Genomic DNA, 15,046 nt, shown 5'->3' on the forward strand with positions numbered 1-15,046 from the left:
TGTGGCCAGGTTACCGTAAACCAAATATCAATTCCTAGTGAAAAATGTTGGGTATCTCTCACTGTGATTCTTCTTTCTGAGCACAGGCAGAGGAAATATTTCAGCTTTGGTTCATGCAGCTTCATTACTTTTTGCCACCTTTGAGAAAAGAGGATTGAGTTTGTGATTTTGGAGCTAGTCTTGACTAAGCCCTTCTATCTCTTCTGAGAGATAAATATTTAGTACTCAGTTGGACCAGGGTATTTTTGCAGTACATTTTCTTTTCAGCTGTGATTTCCATTTACCTTCCATTTCTAAATAAAAAACCTTTACAGTGATGATGCTGGATGAGAAAAAAAATAAAATAAAATACTGAAGTAGTTGGGTTGGTTTGGATGTAAGACACCTTCCCCAGTGACATATGTATGCTATTTTCTTCCCTCTTTCTGCTATACTTACAGGGCTTGTCATTTTCCTGGCTGGATTTCCTGTTTTGTGGCCTTGCCCTGGGGTATTTATTTCTCTTCTGTCTCCACCTGGTGTTTTAATTAATTTATTTTCTTTACATGCTGCTGTGAAGCTTTGTTTTATAAAAGAGGACACCTGGCAGGGAAGCATTATTTAGCCCATCAGTTCTCAAGAGTGTTTATCAAATCAAAGAACTTCCTGATGTTTCTTGAAGGCATAAATGAATTCAGCTACATCTAACACTCAGAACTGAAAGTTATTTTAGTGGTTGTCTTTTGCAGGAAATTATAATTACACAACAGTAATTTCTTTCAACTTTTTGTATGACATGGGGAAACTCTTTGGTTTCAAACATCTATGTATCTTAGAAGGATATGATTTAATCTGGGTATTACTGTCTGCGCCATCCCTGTGATGCTTGTCATTTTAACAAGCTGAAGTAAATAACTGAAAGTTAAGCTATATAAAACATGTTTCTGAAGCAAGGAAGGAGAACTTGAATACCTAACCAGCAAAGACGAGCAGAAAAACTGTACAAATCTTGTTGTGGGAGCTGATGTAACTGGCACCAGCATGTCAAAACTTGTAAGAGCCTGACAGCTATCAGCAGGACTTTAAGTGAGGGGAAGCTTTTGTTCAGTGGAGCTGATGAACAGCTCACTGATGTTAATAGGATATTTTCCATGTACTTCAAATTTTTGGACTTTGAATCAGGACTAACATTCTCACTGAATGTGTGATATTGTACTCCATCTGTTATAAGAATGACACATTCTTCAGAGTAGATTATTTTCTTTTGGAGAGGGAGGGACCTAAAAAAGAAAATAATTGATAGTCTTAAATCCTGTACTTCGGAAATTCAAGTTCTTTCTTATAATCCTCACAGAATGGGAAAAAAAGGACTAGCAACTTCACAATACTTGAAGCACACCTGATAATGGAGTAATTATTTTCCACAAGAGCACATTCTTTATTGCAAAGATGAGCATTTAGTTCTATCTATACACAGCTTTGTAATAAAGGTAATAATTTCTGCCATAGCATGTATGATTAACTGAGCGGCTTAGTATGGAGTTGTCAATCCCTAAGGTTCTGGTAGCAAGGAAAGAACAAGGACATCTTGTCTCTGATTATTGTTATTGGGATGGGGGTGGGCAGAAAGATCTGGTGAATAGTGTCTCAACTCACTTTAGATGTATCCTTTATATTTACAAAATACTGAATATAATTGAAAATGGGGGGGGTGGGGTTGGGGTTGTATGTGTGTAAAGACAATAAAGAAATTAAAATGCCTGTTTGCTGCTGAACAAAGCTGTCCCTAGGAAAAATCAGTCTTGAAGTAGAAGAAAAAGATGGGGGAAATGCATGATCTGTGCCTGAGGGAAAAAAATATATGGAAGGAGAGAGGGAAAAATTAACACTGAATTAAAGTTTAGGTGAATAACAGTATCTAAACAAAAATAATTTAGCATTGAAGACAATAAAGATATTTTAAACCATAATTTTCACAATTTTAATCTGTTTTGCTTATTTAAATTGCTAAAAACATAGAAGTGAAGTTCTAAGTAATTTTGTACTTTCTCATAGGACATATGAACGAATTAATGTCACTTAAAAAGAATTTTTTTTTCCTGCTGCTTAAGCTGATAATTACATTAGTGGTTCATAATGTGTTAAAGACAACTATACATTCATGTATTTTGGGTAAAAGACATGTTCTACAAAAGAAGAAAAGCATTAGAGATGTGCAGTACAATTCTTGATGTGCTGGGAAAATATTTGAGCAGAACATAAAGCAATTTTTTTAGGAACGAGTATTTATAATTTACAAGTCATATAACTGGTATGTCCTTGGAGAGCTGTGTATCACAGGAGCAGAAACTACTGTGCCTGTTCAAACCACTAACCTGATGACATGTTTGGAAAGTGACCACTGCAGTACACTTTTGTCTAAGCAGTTATCTTGTGCTAAGCGTAGCACCTATCCCCACAATGCAGAAAATAAAGGAAGGTAAATTTTTCATCCCTGAAGTGTTACATGATGTGGCATGAATTCTGATTAACTTTTCTTTGCTCATAGTTTCAGCAGTGGAACTGTCTGCAGTATTCCAGTGGTTGAAGTCCTGTGCCACTGAATTCCACACTGCATTTGCAGACAATACTCACAGTTTATTGTCTCGCTTCCTGTATACAAACATACATTTTATCAATGAACTCTTTGGAAAAAAATCTTCTGGAAGTTTAATGTACAGATTGTTTTTTTAATTGTGTGTAAAAAAAATTTCTTTCCTTCTGATGATAGCTGTATTGAATATTTATGCCCCAAATCACAAGTGATCAGAAAATGAAAAGTGAAAATAGATTTACCTGACTCAGGCTTTAGAAATTACCTGAGTGCCAGAGATACTAAGCAGACTTTCAGTGCTGTAAAAATGGGGGAATGATATCAGCCACTAGCCAGAGGAAAATAGTGTTGATTTCTGAATTCAGTGCAATCGGCACTCAAAACTTCCTCTGAAGTAAGGTTCTGGCACAACATGCTAATGGTCAGCACACACAGAATTTCAAGAGCATATTTCCAAGTTACAACTGTATGGCTAAGACTCGAATGTATCTTGTCAGTTATGCGTGTGCTGTGCTCGCTCTGCATCCTCTTTTGCCAGCGTGCTGGGTCTCAGATGAAGTTCAGACGTAAGCTGTGGGTAAGGCCTGTGAGTGGTGTTAACCACAGCCCTCTCTCTCCATCTGCAGGCTAGGTGCTGAACTTCCAAGAGACTGGAATGCAAGAACGGGAAATGCAAGAACGGGAAACACTCGACAGCATGGAGAATAACTCAGTTGTTTCTAAGTGAATGAGCAGATGCTCGGTTGCTGCTACAACAGAGGTGATTTCAAAACAGCAGGTACTAGGGAGCAGTCCATGGACTACTATGAACTACAGGTTTATTGCCTTTGGTATCTTCTATGTAATTTTTAATCTGCCTGGATTTGATGTGCCCAGGAAAATTTGGAAAGATTCTTTTAAATTATCTGGGTCAGAGAGGAGATAATGTTGTATATATTAGAGGCAGAGTATACTCATTTTGCCACATGGAGATTTATTTTTTAACCATAATCAATAAAAATCTTAGCATATTTACAGGCAGATGACCTAATGAGTCAAAGATATATTTTGTAATATGAAGTAACATATGTGAAAACAATCTAAGATACTAAGATAACAATCTTAGATTGAAAACAATCTAAGGTACTTTGCAGTCTGGGTTAGGCATACCTAACCAAAAAAGGACACTAACCTTGTTTGCAAGCTGTTTTTGCAACTGGCTGAACAGCAAAGATTTGTTCTGGCAAAGCTGTTGGTACGGAGAAAGGCAAAGGGCACAAGCAGGGTGCAATACAAAAACATCTCAAAGAAGAAAACCGGTGGAACAGCTGGTTTGCGTTGGCTCAACCCAAATACCACTTTATGACACCCATGCAAAAAAGGGGAGAAGGTAAGTTGGTTAGGAAAATGCACAGAAAATTTATCTGCTCTTTAAGAGGTGTAAATTGCTGGAATTCCAGAACTGAAGAAGCTTTTATAGACAATAAAAGTGTCAGTAAACCAGTTTGCTCTATGATCAGCCTTTACAGAAACTGTTATTTAAAACAGGTCTTAAAAAAAAAATAGTAATGCAAAAGATTAGTGAAGACATGAATATAGTTTCACTTATGCTGATCTGACTAATCCAATGCTTTTACTGTTTAATAGACACAGGAAATCAGTCAGTCCTAAAATGGCAATGTCTGTGAAATTCTACTGATTTATACTGGTTAAAGGTTTGCCTTCTTGTTTTTCTTTAGTTTTATCTAAAAAGGGGAGGTATAAACAGTATTCTTCTACTCTTGTTTGCCTTTTTGTTCCAACTCTGGACCTTGATCACAAGGAGCATCGTTTCAGTTTAGACAGCTCTCAGGCCTCAGTAGCCCTGACCTCAGACTGGTGTTTATAAGCACCACACTTAAAACAATAATAATATTAATATTGCCAGTAATAGACATGACACCTGACAAGGAAATATATCTGTAAATATTTTTTTCCTCTTCAGTTTCCCTTTCAAGAGAAAAGAAGTATCTTCAAACTACTGGGATTTTATCTTTCTTTTTTTTTTTTTTTCCTAAGGGCAGTGTCTATGGTTACCTTGCTGCTGCCAGTCATGACAAGTGTTATTATCAAGGTCTGACTATTGCAGTCATACATGATAAAAGTGTTTATGTTTATGGAGGCTTTATTAGTCAAAATGATATTTCAGCTGAAAGGTTTAGTCAAGATGAATTAGAATTTCACTTTGCATTAAACAGGAAAGTGTGTGAAGGAAAACAATTCTATTGCAATAAGAGACAATGCACTGTATGTGGATTTATAAATTTGATTCTAATTTTGGATATGAATCTCTAATCTTGCTGTGCCAGCAAGCTGTGCCTCACAGTAATAGCACAGCCATAACACCAAGTTTTAAAAACTGTACATTCAATGTGGCAGAATTCCTTGGAGATCTAATTTTTGTCAGCTCTGAGTGAAAGGCAGGTTAATGTCAAAAAAGGATGTATTTATTGTAGAAACTGTGATGACCTACCTTTAATGTTACAGTACTATATCCCCTTGTTATTTGCAAGTGTCTGATACTTCCAGTGATGCAAATTGCATGGTAGTTAACCCTTGCAACAACTATTCATGACTGAGCTTGGCCAAGTGGCTTATCTTGATAATTGACTGAAATAGAGTCCTGTTCAACTAGGAGGTCATCTAGTTGTCTTTGATACTTGAATCTTGCATACTTCTCCACCCCAATGAAATTGGAGTGCCTTCTAGGTTTAAATGCTTCGTCTGCTTCAGTTAGATAGGAAATTTCACAGACTAAAACTGAAGGATAATTCTCTAAGGAGACACAGGATATTTTATGCTTGGAGTCCAGGTTTCTAACTCTTGGGTGCCCTGATATCCTTTATCTCCAGGGAGAAGGAATGAGACAGTGCCTCTTGCATGTTCCCTCATCTTAGGGTGCTGACTGGAAATGCAGCTGTCTGGTAAATCTCAACCCCAAGTGAGGAGGGTGAGATGTGTTAATAAATACAAGGTCAGATGAATATGATTATACCTTGTCAAATAACTTTTACTCTAAAATCCTCGAGGATGTTTATTCTAAAATCCTCTAGGGTATTAATTTCTAAGTAGAGAATCCTGATTTGCTTTCTTTTATTTCCTGCAACTTAATTAAATATTACTTGAAAGAGAGGGATGATGCTCCCTGAAATGGGTAACTACAGTAATCATGGAACATCTTTGAAATGAAATGGGAAGGATTCCTGCTCCAGGTGCAGGCAGTATCATGGATACCAAGGATATGTAGAGTACCAATTTAGAAATGCATAACAATAGTGAAGCAGTAGTAGTTACATGGATGTTAGTATTATGTGTAACTTCTTTCTGAGTCAGGGAATAGTAGGGTAGTTTGTAACAAACTGCTTCAAAAGAGAAGCAGGTGTGTCTGCACTGTGCAGTGGAGGGGCAGAGAGAGACTCATGACTCGTGACGTTCATCTGCTGCAAAACTGAAATAATATAGCTGCATCAGCACACTGCCAATAAGGTCTGCCAAGAGGACTGGTATCATTATCTAACCTCATGATTATGGATCTTGGCCAAGACTGATGTAATCTTGGTCCTAGTCTCTCTGTCTTTGATTACTTCTGGCTTATGTTTGTTGTTTTTTAAAAAAAAATCCAGATACCATCTAATATTAGATGATTGAACATCCCAGGGAGCAGAAACTGAGTCTTGGATCTCTTCCACTTGGATCCAGGTTTGTACTTGTGTGTAGGCTCTGCTTGACCTAGTCTCCCCTGAGTTTTCCCATAGGAGGTGGGAGCCATTGTTTCAGCCCTGCTCAGCAGTGGAAAACCAGGTCTACCAGTGGAATCCAAGTCTACCACTTCCTAAACAAATACTTGGATATTATGCAAAAATGTCATGGCTGTGAATAAAATTTGGAATGTGCTAAGGTAGTTAAGAGCCTATCAAATAAATAAGAATTTTCAGGAGAGACAGGTCGTTTGTAAATCCTGAACATCTTTTGCTGACAGAAAAGTGCTTAGATTGTCATCTCAGCTTGAAATGTTCAGAAATCTAGCGCAAAATCCCTTTGTGCCTTCAGTTTTCATTACTCCCTGAGCTTTGAGGCAGATTATTCATATTCAGCATTCAGAATGACGTGCATTTCAGCTTTCTGCCTGTCTTTGCCTGCTTACATCTTGTCCTGGAAGCTATACTTGGGGTGAATCAAACACCTATGTGACAACACTATGCACCTGGAAGCAGCTGGGCCCCAGAGCCCCTTTTCAGGTTTTGTGTCCAGAAAGTAGGAGCAAAGTGAGTTCAGGAGTAGTGCTAGCACTCGTTGAGGACACAAGCCTGGCAGCATCCAGGAGCCAGTGAATCAGGATTCAGCATGGGAGGTGGGTGAATGTTCTAACAGAGGAAGCGTAAATAGATCCCCAGTCTGATTGCACATTCAAAAACTGCTTCTGAAAGAAAAGAAGAAAATATTATAGGTAAAATAGAGAAGTTAATTTAAAAAAAAACTGTCTGACTTCAGCTCTGAAATGAAATGGCCTTTTAATACATACTTGAGCAGTTGACATCTGAACCTTACTAGTTTCCAAAAACAGTGATGCATATGGCTGACACTGAGTACTCAGAGCAACTGTCCAGAGGCTGTGGACCATACCTAAGCAACCACATAGTTTAATAATGAGCAACAGAAAGTTCTTTTGTGCAGCTATGCTGCACCTGGCTAACTGTTCAGGATATCCTGGAAAATGATGTCTGATGTCAATAGTATAGAGGAGACATTTATGTCTTGGTTCTTGTTTCATAAATGTGAAACTAGAAAGCTTGACGTAACTGTCATGGGTGCTGTTCACCACACATTACTCACAAACTTCTTACTACACTGGCATATCTTTTCCTGGACAGTATTAATTCTCCAGCTGAGCTACACAATGGCTTACACATGCTAAATCTATCTATGTGTTCAGAGTATAAAGCTTGCCAGGCCCTATTTACATTTGTGGTTTATAAAACCTGAACATGATTTCCTGAATGCATGATGGTGCGGTATGTTGTCTCCTGATATACTCTGAAACCCAACCTCCTAATGACTTTTAGCCTATTAAAGCTGCTTACGTTATTGCAATGTTGTAGAGTTACCTCCAACAGAGCCAGCAACTCACAAAAGAGATTTCATTCCCTTGTGAGAGGGCAAAGCAATTCTTTTTCTGAGTTACATTAACTGTCTTACTACAGATAACTTGGCCCAGATTTACTTAGGTGTTGAAGGTCAGAGCTGCATGCCCCAGTGGCTGCAGAATGCACTGGGGAGTGCTTAGTGCTTTCTGAAAAATAAGACTATTCACATTTCAAATTTACCACTGCAAATTAGAGGAGTGGAAAGTATGAAGCAATGAAGGATGGGATTTATTTTCATTCTCCTGATTCCAGTATACTGGTCTGACTACTACATATATTTTGAGATCTCCTGAGTCTTTGAGAACATGTAATATTTTGGTTTTAACAAGGAAAGGAAGAAAATGATGGATGAAATTGGATTGCTCAAATTTTATTTAAACATGCTGTCATGATTTGCATTTTATTACCTGGTCCAACTGGATAAGGGAAATTCTGCTTTTTCAGCTCTGCGAGTTCTGTGATTACATGAGAACCCCCTAAAGAGCTGATAAAACAAGTGTGATGACTGAAGATAAATAATTGCTTCTGGCTAATTGTTTCCAAACTACAGACGCAGTCATATAGTAAAAAAAAAAATCTAAAATAAAACCCCATCATGACTAGTTCATAGAGCAGCTGTTTCCTATAGAAATGCTGTGATTCATTTTGCATTCTTGTCCATTATGTGCTCTTGGTGAATTTTGTGCAATTACCTATAGTAACAGGTTATTGCTTTCTCTGAGGAAAGCATTGGATGCTGCCATTTTTCAATGGTGTGTTTCTGTGCTGTATTATTCCTCCTGACCCAAAAAAAAAAAAAAGGCAAAAAGAAGCACCCAGAAAGGTGTGTCAGACTCATAGAATCAACAAGGTTGGAAAAGACCTCAAAGATCAGCAAGTCCAACCTGTCACCCAAGACCGCATGCCTACTAGACCATGGCACCAAGTAGCATGTCAAATCTCCTCTTGAACACCTCCAGGGACAGCGACTCCACCACCTCCCTGGGCAGCCCATTCCAATGGGTAACAACTCTCTCTGTGAAGAACTTTGCCCTCACCTTGAGCCTAAACTTCCCCTGGTGCAGCTTGAGACTGCGTCCTCTTGTTTTGGTGCTGGTTGCCTGGGAGAAGAGACCAACGCCCTCCTCGTTACAACCATCTTTCAGGTAGTTGTAGACAGCAATAAGGTCTCCCCTGAGCCTCCTCTTCTCCAGGTTAAACAATCCCAGTTCCCTTAGCCTGTCCAGGTATCATCAGAAACACATGAAAGGTGGCAGTGTGGTTTCAACACAGTTCTGTGTAATTTGTAATTGTTTTCTGTCATGTTAACCATTAACCGACCTATTTTCTAAAGATGCATGTTAGAAAAAGAGTACAAATGAAAGCGACAAGATGTTCTGAAGAAATTTGCTGGAGGGAAATTTTGCTAGGCTGTTTGTTCTATAGCAATGAACAACCAACTACACCAGCAAAAGAGGTTATACCCAAATTTGGGTCTTCACCCATGGGACTGGATGTGGAACTGAAGCCATGGTGATCCTGACTGTTCGTTTTCCCTGCATGTTTGCCCTGTTAACTCACTTTCCTCCCTGTAAATGGAATATTAATCCTCTCGTTCTTTCTGAGAATTAGTCAGGTTTTGCACACTCCTTTGGCACTATTAGTGAAGGATTTCCAGTTCAATTTAACTCACCTATCCCCATTTGCACAGATACACCAGGAACCTTTCTCTGCAGAGTTTGATTCGCTGGTTTGCATTAGAAGCTGTTGAATGTAGTCAAGACTTTCCCTGAGAATCTGGAAGAGAAGCTGAAATTGCTTCAGTGAAAAGTGAGCCAGCGTGGTGAGTTTTATATCCGTAATTTAGCACTGAAGAGAAGGGGAAAACTTAAGAAGTAATTTCACAGTACAGCTTCAGTATGCTGGTGAGTAGGAAAATAAAGTATTCTTCATCCATGAATCATGCTCACTCCCAGGGAGGGGAGATAGATACTTATTGCTCTTGCCATTTACCCTCTAGCCAGCTGTCTGAAGAAGAGTCATGCACCTACAGCCACATGTTGAAAATATCTTCTCTGCTCTCTCAAGTTGTTATAATGGTTAGAACAGATAGGAATTTGAAGGACTTCATTATTCTCCCCATTTAATTTTGCAAGATGCCCTTTGGTACTTCTGCTCTGCAGTGCAGTAGAGTCATCCTGATTGATGTATACATCTGGTGGACATCTAAATAAGGCTACTTCTTTTAAGAAATACTGACTTTGACGTAATGAATTTAAAAGGGAAAAAAAAAAAAAGAACACTGTGACCATTTTGGAAATACAAAATAACAATGCTCATTTATTTAGCAGCTATAGCACAGAAGGAAAACACCAAAAGGCAAATAAAAAACCCCTGAAGTATGGGAGTCTAGTGCTAGCAAGCACCAGTTCAGTCTTATCTCCTGTGGATACAGTTGGATGCAGCAGCAGGAGTGTTATTTTCTCCCTGCATGGTATGAGTCACTTCCACAGGAGACAATATGCAATCCTAAGAGCTAAGCACTAGGTGTTTCATATTTGCTGAAATCTCTTGCTTTGAGTCATTGATTTCTTCACATTGAATCTCATCTCTGGCCCAGTTAGTGAGCCATTAAGTGAGGAGTCTACTGTGTTGATGAAATAATAATTCTGTTTACAGAGCCCCTTCTCACCAAGGCACCGTAGGTGTAGCGCAGTATCTGCTTAATTCATACTCTTTTAATAATTAAAGCTTTTCTACCTAATGCCTTTGTGAAAAACTGAATTCTTGTGCTGTCTTCAACCAGAAGCAATTGCAGAGAGGCTGCTTGGGGAGCAGTTCCTAGAAAACTACCTATTTGTTTGGCACCAGTACATCCTTTCCTCTAGAATGAAGAAAAGATTTCTTCTTTTGAAGTAGGTGCTCAGGCTATGTATGCAACCACATCAGCTGGAAAGTCATACTCCATTTCTGCCATACTTTTTTCCTGTTGGGAGCTACCATATTTTATGTGACACTTCAAAGTCTTTTTACCCTTCTAAAAATGTACATGCCCCTTGAAGTATGAATTGGCTCATGATAGCAGAGACTGATACCAGAAAATTAGGAAAAGTAAGCACTACTTGCTGCATCCAACCCAATCCAGAATGGTACGAGTTTACCTGCCCTAACCCAATTCCCTTAAAGGGAAGAAAAATCTTGTTCATACAGTTTCTCATATTTATTTTTTTAAATTTGTTTGGTGTTTTGTTGATGTTTTTGCTGTTGTTTTAATACTTGTGTTCAAGTAGTGGAAGAAAGAGAATCATAGAATTGTTAGGGTTGGAAGGGACCTCAAGGATTGTCTAGTTCCAACCCTCCTGCCATGGGAAGGGACACCTCACACTAGGATCAGGTTGCTCAGAGCCACATCCAGCCTGGCCTTAAAAACCTCCTTGAATGGGCCTTCTACCACCTCTCTGGGCAACCTGTTCCAAAAAACATTGAAAGAAAGAAAGGAAGGTGTGCCAGGTAAGCAGCTCATGTGCTGTCTCATCGCCTAATACTTGCACAGTACTGGATTAAATATGAACAATTCCTTGGCACTTTGCTTAAGAATCCATTAGGGTGCTTGCCCAGACATTTGCTTCCCTGGCCCACTAAAGCACATTTTTGTATGCTTAGTGAATCTGACTCAGGAGAGAATAAAGGTTCTCCTTTTTTTTCTTTTTCACTTCTATGAATAAAGGTTCTCCTTTTTTTTTTCACTTCTATGAATAAAGGTTCTCCTTTTTTTTTTCACTTCTATGAACATTTTGGATGTTGTGGGTTGGTTGGGTTTTTTTTGTTTCTTTGTTTTTTCTTTGCTGTTGTTGAAAGACACACTAGGGCTCTGTACATACCTTGTGTAGGTGTAAAAATTACACACACAGAGAAAAGACTGCCTTCACTAGTGATTTGTATCTGTAGACCTACTCATAGGCTAATAAAACATAAGTAATTAGTTATATTGACTGGGTACAGTTCTAGAGTGACTGTAGTGAGATGTGAAAAATGAACCTGAGAAAACAGCTATTAAATGTAGTGACTCTCACACTTGTCCAACTTGACTTCCCTTTACCTGTGAGAATGGCACCTGGAAGTTAGAGCTCTTGGAGCACAGTTTAGTCTTTAGGTCAAATTGCTACTTGTGTTTGAAATCTGCTTTGACCATGAAGAAAGACTATTGGGAAAAGACAATTTTCATTTTGCTTCTATCACAGAAAAGAGTAGGACTGGAAAATAATTTGTGAGCTCTTTAAGATAATTTTTTTGTGCCTTTCCTACAGATTTGGGTAATTGCAGAGATATTTGGGATCTAAGTCAGATCCTGCCCTTTAAAAAATGTATCTCAGGTTTGGATTTGATATGCAGTGTTGATATCCTTCTTTCTATGGTAAGGCAGATGTTATGTTGAGCAGACAGCTACTTTTGACAACTTCTCATCTGAAGAGCTGAAGGGAAATGCTGAAAAATTTCTGTACCTTTTGATATTTTCTGTGCTTGCCAGGCTAATCTTTATAAAATCCTGACACTGGAGAGAGTCACACTTACTGCTACCAGAGGCACATGCAATTCCAGAGACATTAGTGGGATTTCATCCTATTGCAGTTGTGAAGCTGGACCCCCTAATATTGCTTTACTTTCATTAAGGGGAGAACAGATTCACCAACTTCTCTCTCTCTCTGAGCTTTGATAGCAGCTCTGCAGGCTCATAATATTGCAGGATCTTTCCAAACTTATAATTTCTTTTCATTAGAAAAGCATCTGAACAAACCATTCAAGAAATTAGGAAAACAATATTATTTCCTTCTTCTAGATTAAATTACATATTGAGTCATTGCCTACACATTGTGCATGTTCTTGACTTTCATCCTCTCACTTTGTTACACTGGAAACTGTGTCATGTATCCTGACTTTGAATAACAAAATGTCTGTATTATGTGATAATGACTAACTCCAGAAACAGACCCTAAAGCCATTCTGAACAGCTGTTGAACGAGACTTGAACTGCAAATGGGCTCATTTAGAATGAGATGAAAGCCAGACAAGTGCCTTGTAGAGTGAGCCAGTCTAGATGTTTGATTGCATCACCTTTTCCTTGAATAGGAGCTTCCTAGGGCAGAATCTCAACAGTTTTCTGGAAACCTTCCCACTGGTTAATGTGAGTATATTTTTTTCAAAACAATTATTTTCTCACAATGTGAAATATATCTAATTTGCTTTCATTTGGATAAGTTTGAATCATATCAAGAGGTATACTAGAGTTTTACTCAAATATTTGAGAAAAGTGTTTGACTTGCATGTTTATAAAATGTTTAGGGACACCTGTGGTGAAGTGGTGATGTGTTTTTGGCATGGGTGCAAATGTGAATACTTTTAACGAGAGGACACAGTCTCAAGCTGCACCAGGGGAGGTTTTGGCTGGATGTTTGGAAGAAGTTCTTCACAGAAAGAGTGATTGGCTATTGGAATGGGCTGCCCAGGGAGGTGGTGGAGTCACCATCACTGGAGGTGTTTAGGGAGAGACTGGATGGGGCACTTAGTGCCATGTTTTAGTTGACTAGATGGTGTTGGATGATAGATTGGACTTGATGATCTCAAAGGTCTTTTCCAATCTAGTCTAGTCAATTCCATTCCATTCCATTCCATTCCATTCCATTCCATTCCATTCCATTCCATTCCATTCCATTCATGTGCCTGGTAAAAGATACAATTACTCTATCTTATTTGAAGGTATAGTTAGACCTAAAATTAAAATTGATAATATATATGAAAGATTTCTTTTGCTAAATGGCTTCGTCATGTTTGCCCTCTCATGGCAGCAAGTTTGCAAACCATGGACCCTCAGGAGCCAAACAGTGAGGAACCTCTACAGAGAACATAGGTAATGGATTTTATTTAACCCTGTGCTTTGATTGATGGTTGGTTCTATTTAGCAGCGCCTACTGGGAGCATATAACTTTATGGGGAATGCTTCTGCTCATCAGTGTGAAGTGTGAGTAAGTCTGCTTTCCTGTTGCTCCATTGTCTCAAAACCAAAGACAGAGGAGATCGTCTCCTACTTAGAAGTGCAGCAGCCAGTGGTAGGAGTGGATGGTGCTGCAGTTAGGTTTTCTGGGGGTTTCCTGTAGTAATGTGTTCAGCTTGAGACACACTTGATTATGTAGTGCTTTCATTACAACACTGCTTTCTGCCTAACAAGGGCAAAATGAGCCCTACAAATAGCACAATGAAGAATTCAGGCAAAGAGAAGAATTTAAAGCAGGAAAGGTCAGTTCATATGAATAAAATCTTTTGGGTAAGGAAGAGGGCAATGAAAACCAGTAGCTGTGAAATTGCTGTCTGATAACCGAGGAAACACTTTTTCATTCAGAAAAAATACTGCAATTTTCAGACTTGAGCCATTGGACTAGTATGACAGACTATGCCATGTATGTTATTTCTTGTACTTCTCTTTAAAAGATCTACCAGCATCTCTGAAGCAGAAGCAACTTTTTTCCTAGTGTGTATGTGGAGTAAACTGGTGAGGTTCAGTGCTTGCAGTGCTGTTAGTACAATTATTGAAGAAATTATTATAATTTAGGGATGATGTAATATGGAAATTATCAGGTGTCTTCCTGAGGGAAGTGACACTGGATGATGCCATTTCATCTGTATTCCAAACATGTACTGACTTGAGGTTGTTTGGTTTGAAAAAGTACTATTTTTAACCATCTTGGCTGCCTTATGCTGAAGTGCTTGTAGAATGGTGGTAGTCCAATGAGAACCTTATTTGATGAAGGACTTCCTGAGCTAAAATATGAGTTTTGGCAGCTTGGCTAAACAAATATATTTACAGCTAGTGAAAATCTCACATGGTTTACAGCACAGAGCTTATGGGAGGTTATGTAAATGTAAGCTCTTGTGGCGGTGCAATGATTGTTTCCTGTGCTTGTTATGGAGCTGCAGTTAAAAGGGGACTTGATGACTGAAACAGTAGTGGAGACAATTATGGAAAATGTTTGAATTGCCATTACATAAGGAGCAGTTCATGCATATAGTCCTGATCACCTAGTCTCAAAACAGATTAGTTAAGGTGAGACTTTTAAGGGAGTAATGTTGTCTAAAAGGATGCAAATGATGAGGAGTTCTTCAACCACTCTCCAGTGCTATGTGTGAAAGCATGCTTCAGGTGAGTGAAGGTGTCACTCAGATGTTTGTGCCACAAAGCATTTAGCCTTGGAATTGCTGGTAGAATCTTTGAAAGAAATGACGAATTCTTCTTAATTGTATTTATACTTATATTTATATTGACATGATATAAATAAATACT

The 15,046-nt window shown here is 38.5% G+C and overlaps 1 long non-coding RNA gene across 1 annotated transcript in view; it reads left to right on the plus strand.

Annotated features, from left to right (window-relative positions):
* The first annotated feature begins 3,202 nt into the window (after positions 1 to 3,202).
* Positions 3,203 to 15,046, plus strand: part of LOC137442402 (uncharacterized) — an 82,059-nt gene continuing 70,215 nt past the window's right edge. Inside the window, exon 1 of the long non-coding RNA XR_010987660.1 lies at positions 3,203 to 3,350. This is a non-coding gene — a long non-coding RNA (uncharacterized lncRNA). The remainder of the gene's footprint in view (positions 3,351 to 15,046) is intronic.

Source organism: Melanerpes formicivorus, unplaced genomic scaffold (assembly GCF_026170545.1).
Source record: "Melanerpes formicivorus ecotype bairdi unplaced genomic scaffold, bMelFor1.0.p_v2 SCAF_7, whole genome shotgun sequence".
In the NCBI taxonomy this organism is placed as follows: Eukaryota; Metazoa; Chordata; class Aves; order Piciformes; family Picidae; genus Melanerpes; species Melanerpes formicivorus.